The sequence below is a fragment of the Pipistrellus kuhlii genome, unplaced genomic scaffold (genome assembly GCF_014108245.1).
Source record: "Pipistrellus kuhlii isolate mPipKuh1 unplaced genomic scaffold, mPipKuh1.p scaffold_m20_p_9, whole genome shotgun sequence".
Taxonomy (NCBI): domain Eukaryota; kingdom Metazoa; phylum Chordata; class Mammalia; order Chiroptera; family Vespertilionidae; genus Pipistrellus; species Pipistrellus kuhlii.
The window spans coordinates 5,944,769-5,964,830 of record NW_023425595.1 but is presented as its reverse complement, the minus strand read 5'-3'; the positions used below and the strand labels follow the sequence as shown (position 1 = coordinate 5,964,830).

The following is a 20,062-nucleotide window of genomic DNA, read 5'->3' as shown; positions in this document are numbered from 1 at the left end:
CTCCAGGAGTGCATGAAATGAAATGTAACTTTGGAATACAGAAATGAAACTGGAATGGGGGGGGGAGTAAGAGCTGGATAGCCTGAGAGGCGGAAGGAGGATCCATTGGCACAGGAGAGCATGCAGGCTGGTGGTTGCTGTGTAGTCTAGGGACTGACAAGAATATAATTGTGAGAGCTCCGGGTGAAAAGACATAGTGGCCAGGAAAGAAGCTACAGAGGGAGGTCTGGGCTTTGAGAATTGTGTTGAAGTGTTTGGATTCTATCCCAACAGCAATAAAAACCAGTGATAGTCCTTAATGCATTCGCCGATGTTCTGATTCTCCCTTTTTTTCCCCGCATTTGGGAAGATTGCATTTCTCCCTTCCTTTTGAAGTTTAGGGTAACCATTGAATTGCTCTGGTCAATTAAATGTGAGTGGAAGTGCTATGCTTTGCATCCAGGCAGAAGCCTTTCTCATAAGCCAGTACTTATCATTCCCCCTTCTGCTCAAGGGATCTAGTGATCCCTGAGGCCCCATCAGCCTCGATCCTTGAGTGCCAGTGACAAGCAGAGCACCCCTGCTGACCCACATTAGACATGCAGTTTGCACACAAAATAATGTTTTGTTTGATTCATCCACTGACATTTGGGAATTGTTTGTCTCTATAGAACAATTCATAATCTTGGAAAATGATTAAAAAAAAAAACTCTTAACAAATGTAGAATATAGTGAAATGGGCTTTGCAAAGACAACTTTGGCTGCAGTGAGAAAAAATAATGTTGGAATAAAACAACAAAAAAAAAGGGCTGAGAAACCAGTTTTGAGGTTGTTGTAATAATCTAAGTGAGACAAGTTACAGGAATGACATGTGTTTTAAAAATACCAGCTAGAAGAATAATGGCTCGATACAGGATCTCAGGTATTCATAGTGAGAATAGAGAAAAATAGGCAGTTTCAGAATATATACAGGTAGTAAAACTAACAGAATTTGATGACTGATAGGATTTCAAGAAGAGAAAGACTTTGCTGAGATTCTCAAGTTTCTGGCTTATATAAATGCAAGAAGTTAGTAGTATACAGACCACTAAAGAAAGAATATAGTCTGGGATGATGCCATATGTTGTGTTTGAGATGACTGCTCCAAATCCGAGTCTAGGTATAGATAAACAATTGTTTACAACTGGAGCTCAAGAGAGAATATGGATGGTAATTTAAGTCATAGTTCTAGACAAGATCATCCTGAGAATAGGTAAGGAAATTCACTTGAACCTAAGCCAGAATGGCCCTGTTTAATGGTTAAGAAAATGCGTTATGCCATAAAACTGCCTCATCACAATCCTGAAAAGAAAAGCATATAAAAAATTCCCCCAAACAAATTTGATTCCAGACAAGCAATATGGAACTTGGGAATCCAGAACAATATCTACACTTTGATTTATTATTATTTATACACCAAAGACTGGATCAGTTTTAAGATAAATTTTATATTCAATCTCTCGTGATAGAAAACTTAATGATCTTCCTATGTTTATGCTCTGTGGGTTCTATAAAGGAATGCATTTGCATCTTTATTTTAGTCTGTCATTCGAATCAGTAATCAGGAAATAAAGTCTAGATTTTTAACTGGGGATAAATGGTTCTTCTCATTTTAATTGTTTTTAAGGGGACTTAAGTGATAAGTGTATCCATATTGCATAGCTCATACATAAATAAGTTGTTAAGTTCGGTCCACAAAATGAGCTCAGTAATGTTAGTGCTGTTATAAGTTTATTTGCCTGCTCATTCAGAACTGTGAGTGTGTCTACCATAAGTATAGAAAAACATTCAATTTGGTTTTATTTGTCAATTGTGTGAAATAAATTATATAGATATGATGAGTAGGAATCCTGAAGTTTATAAATTAATCGCCAGGTATCATGACAAACACTTTATATATTTATATGTATTTGGTCATGCAAAAGTTATGTCAGATAAAAATTTATCTCACAAATGAATTTTAAAATTTGGACATTTTCTGAGAATAAACTTTTCTCATATCATTTGTTCATAAGACTGTGGAAAAGTCCTCTGGCATAATTATGCACTAAGAAAGGTAAATATTCAACAGTAGGTCATGCACTGAAATTAGAAAGACACACATTCTGCCTTGAGAATGCAGAAGGTTCTGTATTGCAGGAAGGTGATTCTCAACTTGGGTTCTGAAGGTTGAGTTCTAGTTAATTCACACACAAAGGAAAACAATTATTCAGGTAGAAGTTTCAAGAAAAAAACACAGCACCTGCCAAAGATCTACAATAGAACAGGCTCAGTCCATGTCAGGGACTGCCAAGAGTCATACAATAAGACTGATGGGTAGATGGATGTGGAGGAACAGTGCATGAGGGGGCTGAAAATGTTGTTTGCCAAAGTTTCAGGTTAAACTTATTATAAATTGATCCCTTCCCTCCAGAGTAGGGATTGTGGAATAGGTAGTTGTGAAATCCATGGCTTTTAAATTTCAGATTAATCATGTTCCATAGTCCAGAGAGAGCTGTGAGGTATTCCTATACAACTATCAAACAGTAAAGCGAAGCCTCTTTATGATTCTACATTAATTTGTATTTTCAACGTTTCTCTTCAGAGGAAGCTAATTCTCCCAATTGGCCCCAATAGAACATTTAAAATCATTTCAAGAGGGTGCGCAGGAGAATGTTTCACTCTGGAGAAGTTGTAGGAACTACATGTTTTTCACACATACGATATCATAGAATTTTTTTTTCGAAAACCCATGGGGTTGATATTCCAAATGTCTGCTACTAACTAGCAGGACCCATGTTGACATCTGTGCCTCAGTCTCTTTATAAAATGGAGATGCTGAAATAGACAATATGTAGGGCCCTTTCTGCTTCTATGTTATATAATTTTATGATTTTACTTTCGTGAGGATTCTTTATTCTCTGGGACTGTGACACATAGTGATAGCAACCCTTAATATATTGAGTCATTTTATCAGTCCATGTTTTGTGTTAGATTCAAGAAATGTACTATTGGAGAAAAATATTAGGCAGAATTAGTCTTTATGGGCATGAAGCTTATATACTGGTTGGAGGAGAGAGATTTTAATGAGATAAACACAAAAATAGTCTGTGAATGACAAATAAATGGGAAATAATAAAGGAAACCACAGGGGCGGTATGATCACACAGCAGGATGTTGTCAGCACAGAGGCCCAGGGTCTGAGGTGCTGGGCGCTGAGCTGTGTCAGGGAGGCCTGCTCTGGAGAAGTGACCTCAGGGGGAAGGGATGGGCATAAACTTCTCAGAACAGTGTTACGATTGTAGCTGTTTCTGGGGAATCAGCAACTTCCTCCCAAGCATATGGCCTTGTGGTATCTAAAGGTCAGGACAGCAAATTACAGGACGGTATTTTATGGCTTTGCTAGAGTTGTACAATGCAAGATGTGGCAGGGATTTTATTTCTCGTCTTGAAAATTGATGTGACAGCCTTCAGACTTTTTTGATTAAGAACATGAATGCAAAATTGCTTTTCTTGTAGCTCGGCATGTGCAGTTTTTCTCCAAAGTGTTTTTCGAGCTAGCCAGGAAGGCTCTACACAAGGTCCACCCCTCCTTTGTTAACACAAGGTTAATTTGAGCTATCTCAGAATAATTGCACTTATTCATGTCTTGTCTCTATGGTTGCTGATTCATCATCTGCCTTTTGCCTCTGTGGAGCAGGTCTGGGTGAGATTTAGGCAATCAGATGGCAGTTATTGTCTCTCAAGAGGGTGTTAGTCAAAATTGGCTAATGGAGTGAGATAGCATAACTGCTTATCCTAGCAGCTGGCCTGGTAGTAACTCAGTGGTTTTCAGAGTGAAATAAATGAGAATAAGAACTCAGCATGCCTATGTCCATGCGTTTGTTGTTTGTTGTTGTTGTTTTCTGCTTAATCTTTTCATATTTTTCACCCAGTCCCTCAAATCCCCTCCCCTCTAACAGCTGTCAATCTGAGACAACACTCTGGTGATTACCAGAGGGTGGTTGGAGAAAGAAGAGGGTAAAGAGGAAATAAATGGAGACCAAAGGAGACTTGACAGTGGGTGGTAAATACACCGTAAATTACACAGATAATGTATGATAGAATTATATACCTGAAACCTATATAATTTTATTAACCAACGTCACCCCATAAATTAAATAAAAATTTGTTTTTAAAAAAATGCAGCTCACAGTTGGCCTTAACCTCCCCATGCTAATCAAGACCAGAAACATCTAGACTGAGTTGTCAGCTAATTTTAGATAAATAAATACACCAGTTTAAATCTTAATAAAAATATTATCTGTCAATTTCATTTAGAATTGTTTGCTATATGGATTTTGGTATTATTGAAGGTCATGCAAATACATATATATGGTATATAAATGAGCTTGGAAACTAAGCCATAAAGCTAAGAGTGCTATTAATTTTAGGACAGGAGTGCATGTTGTATTTGAAGTTACAAGGATTGTTGAAAGCCAGCCATGTGCACTATACTCAATATTAAATAAATGAATGAAGACCCACATGCCATTCACATATTTTTAAGCCTTTTAAGACTAATGGGAGGCAAGTGAATGAGTCTCTTTACATGTGGGCATTATTCTTCAGATTGGCGATCCTTATACTGAATTTTCCAGTTTCAATTGCTAAAAATTGTGACTAAATTGGTAAACATCTATATTGAGAAAACATATTCCTTTACTTAACTATATTCTGTGTATTAAATTTATATTTTGATGAATGCTATTGTAGAAGTTTCACAACAGAAGTACATAAAGAAACATTTGAAATTTGAAAATTCTAATTTCATATTAGTGAAAACAAAAAATAGACACAGTATTATTCTATTTATATAAAATGCATGTGTGGGCACACACATACACACAAACAAAGAATAAAAGGACTAGAAGGTATCATATAAAATGTGATGGGATCCAGGTCAATGGTAATGGAGAGGGTGAAGCAGATCTCTGAGCTAGTCGTCCATCTCTCTAAATATTGCTCTGACCCTGAACACTCAGAGCAATATTTTTGTTTCCACCTTCAGTTCCTTAATTTGCTCATCAGACTTGTCCATTCTGCTGCCCAACACAGCTATTGAGGTTTTAATTGCAGCAACAATCATGCATCTAATTTAAATATTTCCCCTTTTAAACAAATTTCACAAAAGCCACTTCTCATCTTATAAATCTGATCAGTCTCTGAGAATATAATGTAGCCATTTCAAAATCTTCTATTTGCTCTATTAACTCTGTGATCTTGCATATCATATTTGTTCCTGTGCATTGAGTTTGATAAGTTTCATGGTGTTTTATTGTTTTCAAATATTTGATAAATTTTCCCATTTACTCATCTTTAGATGGGAAAAGGGATGCTGTCTGACATTGATAAACTGACTTGCCTCTGAGAGAGTCTTGCAATGGTCTGAATGTGGGATGGAAGAATGATTGACAGCTTTTGTTCTGTACTTAGAAGTCCTTTTCTATTTAAGTTTCCTTTTTCTTCCCTACTCACTGCTTCATCCTGGGGCAAAGATGCCTTTGCCCTTTCTGAGTATACTTTTAAGAAATATCTCAAATATTCTTCCTAAGTTATATTAATAGTATAGCATGATAAGTGAGAACCTGGGCAGACTGAGATAGAATCCTGGATCTGCTGCTCATAATGTCAACTTGCCCAAATTACTAATTTATCAGTGTCTCATCTTCCTTATCTGTAAAAGAAAGAAAATTAATGGTTTTCATTCTCAGAGGCTTGTTGTTCGAATAAATGGGTTAACTCACGTAAACAGTACTTGGGATACCACAACCACTATATAAAAGACTATGTATGACTAATAAAATCCTCTTAATGAAAAAAAAATAGTTTTCTTTCATTTGAAGAGATTTTTGAGTTGGGCTTAGTTGTCTGGGCTTGGTATACCCACTTGAGGCAATTATCTTTTCATCTGACATTTTAATTGTTGTTAGCTGCCTGCGGGACTGGACCATGCACATATATCAACATTCTATCAAAGGCCAGTTAGAAAATGAAGGGAGTGATGTGCCAGTTTTCCCTTCTGTTGGGTGATTATGATACCTGCCCTGTGATTACATAAACACAAAGATATCATAAACACAAAGCTTTGCAAAAACCATGGATTCTTTTGATACAAGATTGTAGGAGCCCAAACATATTTTTGGTTAGTTCTCCCAATATTATCTTTAATGAGAGCATATTCTGATTAGGAAAACACCATGCAGGTAGATACAGATGTTAACATACAAATACGACACATTTGATGTGGCTCTTCTTTGCTCTATCCACACAGCTGTTGTGAACTGCTCTCCTTTAGTTCTCTAAAATCCTTTTATATATTCTGTAATCCCCTCTCCTCCTCCTGTTCAAACTGACCTTTTAGTTGATCCTTGAACCTCTTGGCACCAGCTCCAGATAACTTCCTTGCTAATTACCTTGCCTCTTTCAATCCTTGAATTAAATCTTACCTACATGAAGCTCTTCCTGATTACCCATTTACACTACAACTGATGTATGTGACTCCTCTCTCCTTTTCTTGTCATACTTGTGTTTTTGTTTTCTGAAAACCTATCCTAATAAAAAGGGAATATGCTAATTGGCCCTCACATCATCGCAAAAGATGGCAGCACCCACAGCCAATAAGGAAGGAATATACTAATTGACTGCCAGCCCTCAAAGATGGTGGCACCCACAGCCACAAGATGGCAGTACCCAGTCCCCTCAGCTCCACCTGATCAGCAGGCCATGAGGTAGGACCCACCCAGCTACCCATGGCTCATCAATGGATTTCCCCAAAGAGGAAGATGGAGTTGTGGGACCTACCTCTATGCCACGTGGAACCGCAGGACCCCCAGCCTCACTGTGCAGAGCTGCAGGACCCACCTCCACACCACACATGCAGCATCAAGCCCCCACCCACCCATGCATGCTTGCAGCCATGGGCACAGCTGCACCCACAGAATCCTGGTTATTACTCATTAAGGCATCATGGCATGAGGGTGTCATGACCACATAGGCTTTTATTAATAAGATTAGAGGCTTAGTGCATAAAATTGGTGTACAGGTAGGGTCCTTAGGCCTGGCCAGTGATCAGGGTTGAGCAGGGCCTTCCAGCTGCCAGCTAGGGCATTCCTTCATTCCACAGAGCCCCCTGGTGGTCAGCACATGTTATACTGAGGAATAGAACTCCCAGTTCCAGGTCAAACTCAGGCCGGGACACTTTGCATAGTAGCCTTTTATATAGATAGATAGATAAGCTCCACAGAGGCAGGACATTTCCTTGTAAGCTTGTTTACATACTCCCAGGGCCTAAAATAGTGCCTGGCCCACAGTGAAGTGTTCACTAAATGATTTATAAATGATGGAATAAAATATAGAATCATGATAGACTCATTAATAGCAGGTATAAACTTTTGTTAAACTATTTGTGGAAAAGAACTCTCAGAATGTTGACAAAGGTGCTGACCCTACCATAATAATGAGAGATCGTAAAGGGACCAAGCCATTTTATGTACTCCAAATAAGAAAAGTATTTCTGATTCAAACACATTGGCAAGAAAACTAGTGACACATTACAATTAAGGTGCATTACTGGCCGTTTGTGGTCAATTTCAGGAGGTCCTGTTGTGTAATAATACAATACCTTCTCTCAGTTTAAAAACCTCAGGAGATCATCCATCCTACATGCATGTGATTGGGGCAGACACGCATGTGCTCTATTCCTTCTATTGCCGTGATCTTTTCTAACAAGTCTGTTTATTTTTGCTTTGTGTAGATGGATCCGTGGGTTTTACAAGGAGCCAATTCAGATAATTAAATCCTACACAAGGCTGAATAACAAAACAGAAAAATCTGTCCACAAAATGCTAAAATCCTTCCTCTGACTCAGAACCTTGCTTTTCTCAGTCTTTGAGTCATCACGTGGAAGATGGTTTTATTTGTTTAATTCTAAATTTATGGGGCCTTTTTTCCTGAAATGGATATGTGCAAGGAGAAATAATTCATTGGGTGAGAAAAATCAGGTTTTAATTTGGGAAGCCATTAACAGCTTCAGTGGTTTTCTCAATTTAGAATCAGAGAGAGAGAGAGAGAGAGAGAGAGAGAGAGAGAGAGAGAGAGAGAGAGAGAGAGAGGAGAGAGGGAGAGAGAGAGAGAGAATTAATTAGTTTCTTATATTTGGCATTCTGTCTTAAGAGATTTTTTGAGTTTTCACAACAAAAAATATATAATAAGCAATACCCAGTAGAAGAATAGCAAAAATAGGGGAAGAGGGTAGAGCAGTTCTGCAGTGGCCTACTTTAGCTAGAGGGGAAATGAATGTCCCATGTTACACAACTCCTAAACCTCTAAACTGATTTAAAAAAAAATTCTTTGAGGAGGGAGAGCAATAAATTGCTTTTAGGAATTCTAGGAGTAAGGAAAGGAGTGAAGCAACTCCTATATTAGAGTCAGGCAAACCCCATGAATCTTCATCAGCCTCTTTTAATTCCCCATAAGGGGACTAAGTTGAAAACAGTATGCTCATTGTGCAATTAAGTGTCAAGGTAAATGCCATTCCAATAAATATGAAATCTGGGTAACATATGTTTTGGTAAGCAAACTTAAACTAGAGTATCCTAGCCTCATTTTCAGTATACTTGTAACTCCTGAATTCACAGTGAATAGAAATTCTGGGGACTATGACAGCCTATGAAGTGTACTTTAAGTTACACCCTACAAAGATGTTTGTAGGAATCAAGCAAAGAATCCCCTCCAAGTGTGGTTGGTTGTGGGGTAGGAATTAAGTCTCTTGGGATTGTACTGACCCACCATTAAAGTTCAGGAAAAATAGAAATATCTGCACCTCAGATTCATCATGTTGAAATTGGCATTTTTACTCAAGTAAAAATGGTTGTTGTCACCCTTTCTCCCTTTCTTACCCTCACTTCATTACATTCTTCCTATACTGCAGAGACACGCTTCTCACCTGTTCTGACCTCGTGCTGAGATTCTCAATAGACCAGTCATATAGATTATCTTCTAGATAAAAATTATACAAAATTATTGATGCCAACCGTTTCTAGTCTTTTTTTAAATTTATTTTTTTATTAATTCTGAACCTTTAGAATGCCTCTTGCATAGGGAAACTGTTCCCAATGAAGAACTACAAACATGCCATTCAATTATATGATGCAGTACAACTTAAGATAATAATTTCTTGTTTCTTTTTTTGTCAATGATATTCCTTTGTTCTGAATGTATACAGGTTTGAATGGCTGAATGTTTACCATAATGCCATTAACATTGCCTCTTCCAGAGAAAAGAAAACATGCTTTTTAATTTGTTTTAATGCAGTTAAACACACAAGCACACACACAGTCTCTCTTTTGAACAGGGTTTATGGAATTTTATGATTCAATTTAATTTAATTAATTCACCAACTATTTTCTGGAAACACAGACTCAACCACATACTGTGCAATAGGGAAAAGGAAATGAGTAACAATTGGTCATCTAATCAAGAAATGATAGACCTAAAAAATTATAACATGATAAGGACCATAAAGAAATTAAGGTCAAAGATCAGTAATAATACAGAAGAAGACATTTAAATGGTACCTGGTATGTGAAGATGCTATAGGGAAGCTTCCTAGTTCTTTCATCCTCTGCATCTAGCACAATGTCTGACACACCAAGTACTGCAGAATTATGGGTATGTTTTGAAGGTAAGGTTTAGCTATATGGGGTATTAGTTTCCTATGACTGCTGTAACAAATTACCACAAATATGATGGTTTAAAATAGCAGAAATTTATTTTCATAGTTATAGGGACCATAATTCCAAAATCAGTCTCTCAGAGGTGAAATCACCAGGTTGACTGGGCTGCACTGCCTCCCAAGATTCTAGCGGAGGACCCGTGGTTGCTGATGTTTCTGAATCTGTGGCCTCCGTACCCTAATCTATACCTCACAGTCACATACTTACTCCTCTTCTCTGTGTGTGTGTGTGTGTGTGTGTGTCAAATCTTTCCATGTTTTTTTTTTAAATGTATTTTATTGATTTTTTTTATAGAGAAGAAGGGAGAGAGATAGAGAGCTAGAAACATCGATGAGAGAGAAACATCAACCAGCTGCCTCTTGCACACCCCCAACTGAGGATGTGCCCGCAACCCAGGTACATGCCCTTGACCGGAATCGAACCTGGGACCTTTCAGTCTGCAGACCGACGCTCTACCCACTGAGACAAACCGGTTTCGGGGAATCTTTCCATGTTTTTATAAGGATACTTGTGATGACATTTAGGGTCCATTTAGGTAATCCAGGATAATCTCCTTTCAAAAGTCTTAACTTAATTACACCTGCAAAGAGTCTTTTTCTAAACTAGGTAACATTTACAATTTCCAGGGATTAGGACCTGATATGTTTTGGGCCACCATTAGCTTATTAAAATTGAGAAAGAAGAAAACTGTAATTGTATAGGTTTAAGGGCCTGTTATTTTAGGCATGATATTAGTGTGATACAAGAAATGCAAGATATGTGTCATACAAGATATCAGTTCTAGTAAATTAATTTAGTGATGGTGATGAGTAGTTTAACACAACATTCTTCCTACCTAGGACAATCCTATAGCATTTGGTTCCTAGATATTAATTCTATATTTATTCTGAATCTTGCTTTGTTTTTTAACATCTGAAGTAACTCATAGTTTCTCTTTCAATTAAGTGATAGAATCTTCCTGACCTCTGCTTTAAGCTGTAAATCACTCATTGACTCATAAATGTATTCTGTACTTTTTTAGAGTCAACAATGTGAGCCATGGGAAACACAGACATACTTGGATTCAAGAGTGTCCAGTCACTGAATGGTGCATGCACTCAAAATCTACTTAATGAAGAATATGCAATGATATGTGATAGCTCCAGGTTTGGTGTAATTTAATAGTGCTGTTGTGCAGATAACAGTTTTCATCAGAATCTCTAAGGGCATGGAGTTTCTAAGGTGACATGGAGAGGAAGGGAAACCCTGACAGTTAGAGCAGCATAACAGAGGTACAGAGTTACCAAGAGTAATGCACTTGGGAAATTACAACTGGATTGACTCACCTAGAGCATAAATTGAATTGTTGATGGAAGACAAAGGTGGAGAGGCAGTCATGGGAGGGCCAGGCAAAACCTTACTTTGCATTGATAGGAATGAATCCTGCATGTTAGAGAGTCTGGCACACCTTATCTTATCTTCTATTGATAGTTTTACCAATTACAGAAGGAGCAGCAGAAAATGTTACCTCCCAAAGAATGTCCATTCATAGAGTTATCTTTTGACTTCAGTCACTTCCCTCTGTGTGTAATATTTTCCATTTAGCAACCATGATGGCCATTCCCAGGCATTAATTTGGTATTGGGATGTTACATTATAGAAAGTTCTTGAAATATTCTCTCTCATATTTGAAAATACTTACTGGCCCAAGTGTGTGCATTTTAGAGGTAAATTGCCATGTGTACATTTTGTAGATGACTTTTATAGCATTATTTTCTATGCTAAATAGGCCTGGCTTCATAAAATGGTACTTTCTCCTGCAGTGGCTGAAGATATTACTAATGCCTCCCACTGATTCAGGAGTTGAATTTCTTTTCTTGCTCTGTGGGCCATCAGCTTATCAAGGACTTCAGAGAAAATAGGGGTTGAAATTTGGATTTTATAGACTGGATGAAGAAGCAGCATGAGACAGCAGTCTGGTATGGGCTATGATTTGCTGTAAGCCCTGATTTAAATCTGAATGCTAACATTTGTTTCCTCTGTGGCTAGGGAGAAACTATCTCATTTCTCTGAGTATCAGCTCCTTATCTGTAAATGGGGGGTAATAAGGCATTATGTCTCATCAGGAACTATTCACATAGGTGTGTGAAGGGTACAGGGACCTGACAAGGGCTAGTGACCTCACCACTCCTTTACTACCTGTGAACCTGAAGGGTGAGTGAATACAATGGTGACCTGAAACTGTAGTCACAGTTAACAATGTGAAAGTTCTGCCTAACCAGACCTTTTGCCCAGGAATTCATCTGGACATGCCCCTGCAGAAAAAGAGCCGGGAATATAAATACCAGGAACTTGCTCTTCTTTCTTTTTTTATTGTTCTGCCAGGTCCCCCACCCCCCCCACCCCTTGACTCAACCCAATTGAAAGCCAAAGGACAAGGGAGCTCATAGTCCATGCAAGTTCACAGCTATAGATGGGGCAAGGTGGAGAGTGACCCTATCTGGGCAAAGAGGGTGCACCCCAATAGTACTATTTTTGGGAATCTATGAGGATTCAATGAGACAATATTCATAAAGTAAGAATACTGGCTTTAGCATGTTAGTCATTATAAAAATATAAACATAGTTTTAATTTTCTTTCTAATGTTATTGTTTAAACATGTAGCTGTTAGCATAAGTGCATCTTTTTAATGTTTAGATTTGTGCTTATGTAATTATCTGTTGGCTAATTTTGTTACCGCCCCAAGTGGCAAATATGTATAAAGGTTATTTGCAGAATATGGAATGGAGAACAGAAGGCCCCAGGTTTGAATTTGGAGTCCCATCACTTCATGTTTACGATATTTTTTACAGATTGATTGACTTCCTTGAGCCATAATTTCCCATTGCAAAGGCAAGAGGAAGATCAGCATTTCCTGAAGAGGTTGGTGTGGGGTTCTGAGTACATGCTCCAGCCGTGGGTTCACACTCAGTTGTCCATTTCCTTCCTTCTATGGGCACCTTGCCCTGTCCATTTCAATGTGACTCAGATTTTTAGGCAAGAAGATATCTCTATAATGCTTTCAATGCTGCACATCCCACCTAAAAACTGAAACTCCTGCTGTGCTTTATCTACTTTTTATATAATTAACCGTAGTACAAATCCTGCAGCAGAGTTTAGCTGACAATTTTGTTCCTGATGAACTAAGCTGAGAAGCAACTAGCTCAACTCTTTCTTAATAGGAGGGGCTCCAATGGAGTTCATGGGTAGCAAAAGTTTTTTAAATCAGCAGACATATCTCAGAGACCCAAACTGTAAAGAAATATTTTATTAGAAGGTGTGCATATGAGCCTTAATTATGGCAGGAAATAAGCACCAAGTTGCCTTTGCTTTGTGTGTGTGTCTCTGCAGGGAGGTGAGGGATGTGTTCTGGAAGGGTCTTCACCAAAATAGGAATTAATTTGTACCTTGGTGGTTGGGTTAAGGATATTTTGATATTTCTATATATTTTCCTTATTTGGATTTTCTCTCTGTACTTTCTTCTCTCCCACCTTCCCTCCTCTTTTTCCTTCCTCTTTTTCTCTGTCCCTTACAATAATATGCTGCTTTCGTAATTGAGGATCCTATCTAATAAAAGTAATATGCTAATTGACCATTGCTCCAACACACAATATAGCTGCCCCCATGTGGATACAAGATGGCTACCACAAGGTGACTAGTAGGGGAGGGCAGTTGGGAGAGACCAGGCCTGCAAGGAAGGGCAGTTGTGGGCAATCAGGCCAGCAGGGGAGGGCACTTGGGAGTGATCAAGCCTACAAGGGAGGGAAGTTAGGGATGATCAAGCCTGCAGGGGAGGGCATTTAGGGGTAATCAGGCTGGCAGGCAGAAGCTGTTAGGGATAATCAGGAAGTCAGGCAGGCAAGCAGTTGGGAGCCAGCAGTCCTGGATTATGAGAGGGATGTCTTACTGGGCTTGGGCCTAAGGCCTAAATGGGCAGTCAGACATCCCTCAAGGGGTCCCAGATTGGAGAGGGTGCAGACTGGGCTGAAGGACACCCCTCCTCCATCCCACAAGAATTTTGTGCACTGGGCCTCTAGTAAACTAATAAAAATTTTATTTAAGTTAATAGACTTGTTTTAAGAGAGTTTTATTCCACAAATGAGAAGATAATTTCCAGAGAAATCAACCTGCTATTTGGCCTTGGACTCCTCAAATAATGCCTGGCTACCTTTTTTTGTTTGGTTTTCTCTGGACCAAACACTTTCAAATCCATCACTTGGGAAAATATTTGTCTTTTTACAAGACTGGCTCTTCTACTTTGGAAGAACACATTTTTGAGGAGGGGTATGATATTGCAGGATTTATCACATAGCTTGTTCCAAACCAAGTCCCAATTAAGTATTTTCTAAGTAAATGAACTGAGGAAACAAAATGATCAGGGTTCTTAACCATACCTTTTTTTTGCTTCCCCAGATAATGTAAAAAATTCGACTGGTGGAATTACTAGGTTCATTGCTCTTCTCTTTAGCAGCAAACACCTTGTTAAAAAGGCATTCTAGATCTTGTCACAGAAATGTTCACTGGTGTTTATAGCGCAATGTTGCCTGCAGTGAGGAGGGAATGAGTTGGTGTCATCCATAAGCAGTCTGGTCAATTAAGCACCTGACTTCAGGGTGGACTGATGGAGCTCTTAACCTTGAGAGTTGATTGGAAAATATTATGTTTGGTGTTAAATTAATGCAGAGGAAAGTTAAATGACCCGAGCTAAGACTAACAATGAGTATATTCTTCATTCATTTAATGAATATTTAATGCAAGGGCACTACTTTCTGGGTGCTGAGGATATATAAAGAAATACAAAATAGAGTCTCTGATTTATAAAGGGTCATATTTTATTAAGGAGGACGGATTCATAAGTTCTTAATTATAGTACAAAGTCATATTCCTATAATGTTGAGTTTTCCAGTCTTATTACAAAGGAGGAAGCAGTTGCTTTGAGAAGGGGTGGTTTCACCCTCTGTAGTTTGTTATTCATAGTCAACCATAGTCTGAAAATGTTAAATGAAAAGTTTTAGAAATAAACAATTCATAACATTTAAGTTGCATGCCATACTGAGTTGTGTGATGAAATTTCGTATCCCTTTTCTCCATGACACCCAATACATGGATCATCCCTTTATCTAGTGTGTTCATGCTGTACATGGTTTTCCACGCAGTGGCCACTTAGTAGCCCTTCTTGATTATCGGATCAACTGTCATGGTATCATAATGCTTGTGCTGAAGTAACCCTAATTTTACTTAATAATGTTCCTAAAACACAAAAGTAGTGATGATGACCATTTGGATATGCCAACAGAAAGCTGCAAAGTGTTTTCTGTAACTGAAAATATATGTCTGTATAGTCATGCTTAATGGCAGGATACTTAAAAGAAATCCATCCTAAGTGATATTGTCATTGTGTGAATGTCATAGTGCTCACTTACACACTCCTAAGTGGGATAGCTTGCTACTGTAAACTTGTCTATGATTGGCAGTATAGTGGGTTTATTTACACCAGCATTTCCACAAGAAGATGCATGCTTTATTGTGCTATGATGTTATGAGGGCTACAACACCAGCAGGCAATCAGAAAATTTTTCAGCTTCATTATAGTTTCACAGACCACTATCACCTATGTGGTCAATTACTATCTAAAATGTCATCCTATCATGCATGACTGTATAGGGGAAGTCATAGTATAGGCTGTGATACTGTCTGTAGTTTCAGGACTTCTGTATAGAATTAGAGAATACTCTTAAATAAATAATGTACTATCTGACTTTGGCAAGTTTGCAGACATTTGTCATTAAGTAAGAAGAGAAGAAACCTTCTTTTAGGGTTAAACCTTCAGGTCTTTTTCAGACACTTAAGTTTCCTAAATTTGATGGTCCTTAGGAAAATAGAAGCGATACATTGAAATGTTCAGTAAACACCAGCTCTGTGCCACAAATTGTCATAGGTAGAGGCCATACAGTGATCAAAGAACCATTTCTATATTTATAGTCAAATATACAGTCCAGAAAGAGAGGCAGTCCTGGGGAAAAAATACTGTAGAACACTGTTAATGTATTTTTTTCTGTAAAGAGTTCAACAATAAGTGAGGGCTATACAATCTCTATGGTGACTACTTGACTCTACCATTGCAGCATGAAAGACATTGTAGGCAATACATAAATGAATGGGCAAGAGTGTTTTTCAATACATTATTTACAAAAGTAGGCAACTAGCAAGATTTGAACCATAGGTTATAATTTGCCAATTCTTGAAAAAGAACTTAACTTCTTTCTGATAGATACAAGAATAAAGGGAAACTTGATTATTAATTATCAATAACTTATAAAACAAATACCCAATAGATGAGCATTACTGGTTATTTTTGCCAACCTAAATAGAGAGGTAAACTGAGTCAAGCTGAAATGACCAGAAGTTGAGTTTGTTTGGGAATAGCAGAGACATTGCAATTCTAGAAATGCATGCTATAGCAAGTTATAGGCAAGTGAGCTGTATTTATGGGACTGCAAGGAGGAGAATGCTCAGCCTGAGTCCAGACCATAAGTTCATTGACTTGAGTTTGGAGAGAGAGTCTTGGTAGTTGTCTATCAGTTAAAAGATAAGTCTTGGTCTTCTGTAAATCAGGCTTTCTGTAGATCTGTCTCTCGGTTAAGTTCCATTCTTTTGAGGGTACATGGATGAGAGACTCCATTTCATATTTTCTGATTCCATTTTAGATTGAATTTTTTTCATAGCTCTACTAATAAAGGAATTCAAATGAATATGTGGTATTATATTCACCCTTATATTCAAAGGTTTAAAAGTATCAATGCCAGGAATTGGCAAAAATATCCAAATATGTGTAATTCTTCTTGAGAACTATCTGTCAAATTATAAATAAAACTTTAAAAGATAACATGCACATATTTTTTTTTGCTATGACTATATACTTTGCTCAATACTTTTTCCCCTTTAGAACTGATTATATGGAAAATATTGTTACCTCTGTTTCACAAAAGAGAAATCTCTTTCACAAAAGAGAAGTCTCCAACTTACTAAGTAGCTCACTTAGCATCAGAGATAGAATTTGTACCTAGGCAATCTGCCTCTAGTCTTAGTGTTCAACAAAGAGCTTATTTCTATTATGTAACATACTAGCTCCATGATAGCAAAACTTAATATGTGTGTTCTTTTTAACACAGGAATTAAAATAAGTTCACATAATTTAAGTAAAAATTATTAGCCACACTTTAAATGTTCATCAGTGAGGAATTGGGTAATAAAAGAATAACCCATCAATCCATTTAAACAATTAAATATCATGCAGCAGCCGAAGCTGGTTTGGCTCAGCGGTAGAGTGTAGGTCTGCGGACTGAGAGGTTCTAGGTTTGATTTTGGGAAAGGGCATGTACCTTGGTTGCGGGCACATCCCTGGTAGGGGGTGTGCAAGAGGCAGCTGGTCCATGTTTCTCTCTCATCGATGTTTCTAGCTCTCTATCTCTCTCCCTTCCTCTCTGTAAAAAATCAATAAAATATATTAAAATAAATAAATAAATAAATAAATAAATAAATAAATAAATAAATATCATGCAGCTTTGAAAATGGTTAGGTAGAGTTATGAGTAAGGCATGAAAAGTTGACTGTGTACAGGTTGAATAAAAAAAACCAGACTATGCATAATTTGTGTTATATGGCGCCATATTTGTATAATATATTAATGCATAGATACATTGAAAATATTTAAAATATATGCAACAAATTCTTAACATTGGTTATTCAGTGGTTGTGGGAGTATATATTTGAGTCCATACATGTTTATATGCATTTAAGTAAACATTCCTGAATAATTTTTTTTTATTAGTTTAGGATAGTTCTGTTTAGAAGGAAACAATTAGGAATAAACTCCTTGTTTCCCTTTGTACATTATTTCCTTTTACTCTGAACTGGTGCTGGGACTGTTTTTTCTCTGTTGAATTACATTTCAATGGCCATTTGCTGCTTGGGGGCTACCTTGGAAAGCAATCACTGTGTACCCTTGCTCACAGCCATTTTATTCCCCGTTGAATGCCTCAGCAGAGCAGTTTGAACATTACACTCTGTCTTGAGCAGCTCTGGTTTATGGTTTCACTCACTTTTGTTCAACATCATTTCCATCTTTCCTTGTGTTTCAGTGGGATAGAAAGCTGAGGTGATCAAATTGAAATGTCCCTGAACATTCTCCGGTGGGAATTGTGATTGTTGCAAATGACATTGAGCAAGTGGCATCCTTTTAGTTTTCTAATTCTTGCAAACTCTAGAAAATGTGCTTGTTGAACTAAAAAAAAAACTGTTTCAATCAAGTTAATAATTCCTTTGACAATGGTAAAAATGATGTATGGAAGCTGACTTTATCCAGGATGTGCCAGAATAACCTGAAAAGGATACAATGCATGCCCTGTACAAAGACCTGTCTTGCCTCTCAATTAGTGTTTATATCCTTTATTATTATTATTATTATTTTTTTACCAATTTTAATATTTTTTTCAATTACAGTATATATTTAATATCATTTTGTATTAGTTTCAGGTATACAGTGTGGTCTTGTGATATTTTCAGTGCCCAACTGGCATCATTCATAGTTACTACAATATCAGGGTTTTGTTTATTTTTAAACTTTAGTTGCATAAAATAACTGGAAAGATTTTAAAGAATAAAAATGTTTGCACACCCAAAGGGGATAATTTTGTTAGTCTGGGTTTGGGTGCAGACTAATATTGGAATGCATGGCTTGAATGTTTCTCAGGTATTCATAGTGTATAGTTAGGATTGAGAAACACTATTCAAACTTTTTTATTTTTATTTTAGGAGTTATCTTTTGGATAGGTATGTTAGATAACAAATTCCCCAGCTTACTGAGGCACCTAGCTCTCATCTTTAGCAGTGGAAACACCACTGGCAGTGATATTATCACCTGTTATCAGGATTTTCAACCTCTGTCACTTTCATTGGGATCCAATAAAACACTGGAAAAGCCTTCATATGAGTATATATTTGTAGCATGCCTTTTTTTCTCTTTTTAATTACTTATTTATCAGACCAAGCCTATTCCCTTAAAATTGAAGGTCACACAGAAACTTCTATTAGTGCATGCAAAACAGGTGGCTTTCAGGGCCCTTTTGTTGAAGTTCTTTCATAAGAGTGGTCATTTGAAAAGGATGCCTCTATGTTGCTTAATGGCTTCATGCATTCTATTTTTTTTCAGTTTTACTTCAATTTTATCATATATGTCAAAGGTCAGAATCAGAATCATTGAAGCCTGGTTATATTCTACATTGGCTTCAGAGATATTATGGTGGTATTTTCAATGAAAGAGCAACTTCCCTTCCTTCTCTCATACTTTTCCCGTATTTTCCCTTATCTGATACCAAAATAAGAAAGCTAAGATCAGAGGAAGAAAGAAATATGTTTTACACTTTCTATAACACAAAGATGTAAATTATCCTTATGAGAAAGTTATATTTTATTATTCTACCAATATTCAGAACATATTTCTTAGTTTTTGATGTAAGTGACACAAATGGTGCTTTTCTGCACTGGAAATGGGAAAATGGGGAAATAGGTGTTTTTATTAAACTAAATTTGTATAAGTCATTATCATAGTAGCTTAGCACTTTGACAAGCTCATGCTTTTAACACAAAACAGCTCCAACTCCCCAACTTGAATTTTAATGTCTCTCTTTCATATCAAAACACAGAGAACTTTGATTGAATTTCATTTATGAGCCTTTTTTGTTATCAGAGGTAATCCAGAGTTTATCGGAAAGGCCCACACAATCTTTCTGCAATTAGTCTTTATGAGCCTACACAGGGCTTGACAGTATATTGCAATCTCATTACAAAGAGTGTAACTTCTCTTGTCCCTTTCTAATAAAGATGCAGCCAGAAAGTTCACATCACAGCCCTAGTAACCACTAGATTTGGTTTCTAAAGAGCAGCTCCCAGCCCAGCCAGCATGGCTCAGTGGTTGAGCACAGACCTATGCACCAAGAGGTCCAGCTTCGATTCCCAGTCGGGGCATATGCCAGAGTTTCGGGCTCCATTCCCTGTAAGGGATGCAGGAGGCAGCCGATCAATGATTCTGACTCATCATTGATATTTCTCTCTCTCTCTCTCTCTCTCTCTCTCTCTCTCTCTCCCTCCCTCTCTCTCTCTCTCTCTCTCTCTCTCTCTTTCTCTCTTTCTCTCTTTCTCTCTCTTCATCTCTCTCTCCTTTCCTCTCTGAAATCAATAAAAATATATATTTAAAAAAAGAACAGCTCCCA

At 37.5% G+C, this 20,062-nt stretch overlaps 1 protein-coding gene across 2 annotated transcripts in view; it reads left to right on the top strand.

The window, feature by feature from the left end:
- LRRC4C (leucine rich repeat containing 4C) overlaps nucleotides 1-20,062 on the top strand; it is a 707,813-nt gene that overhangs the window by 33,183 nt on the left and 654,568 nt on the right. The window lies entirely within an intron of this gene.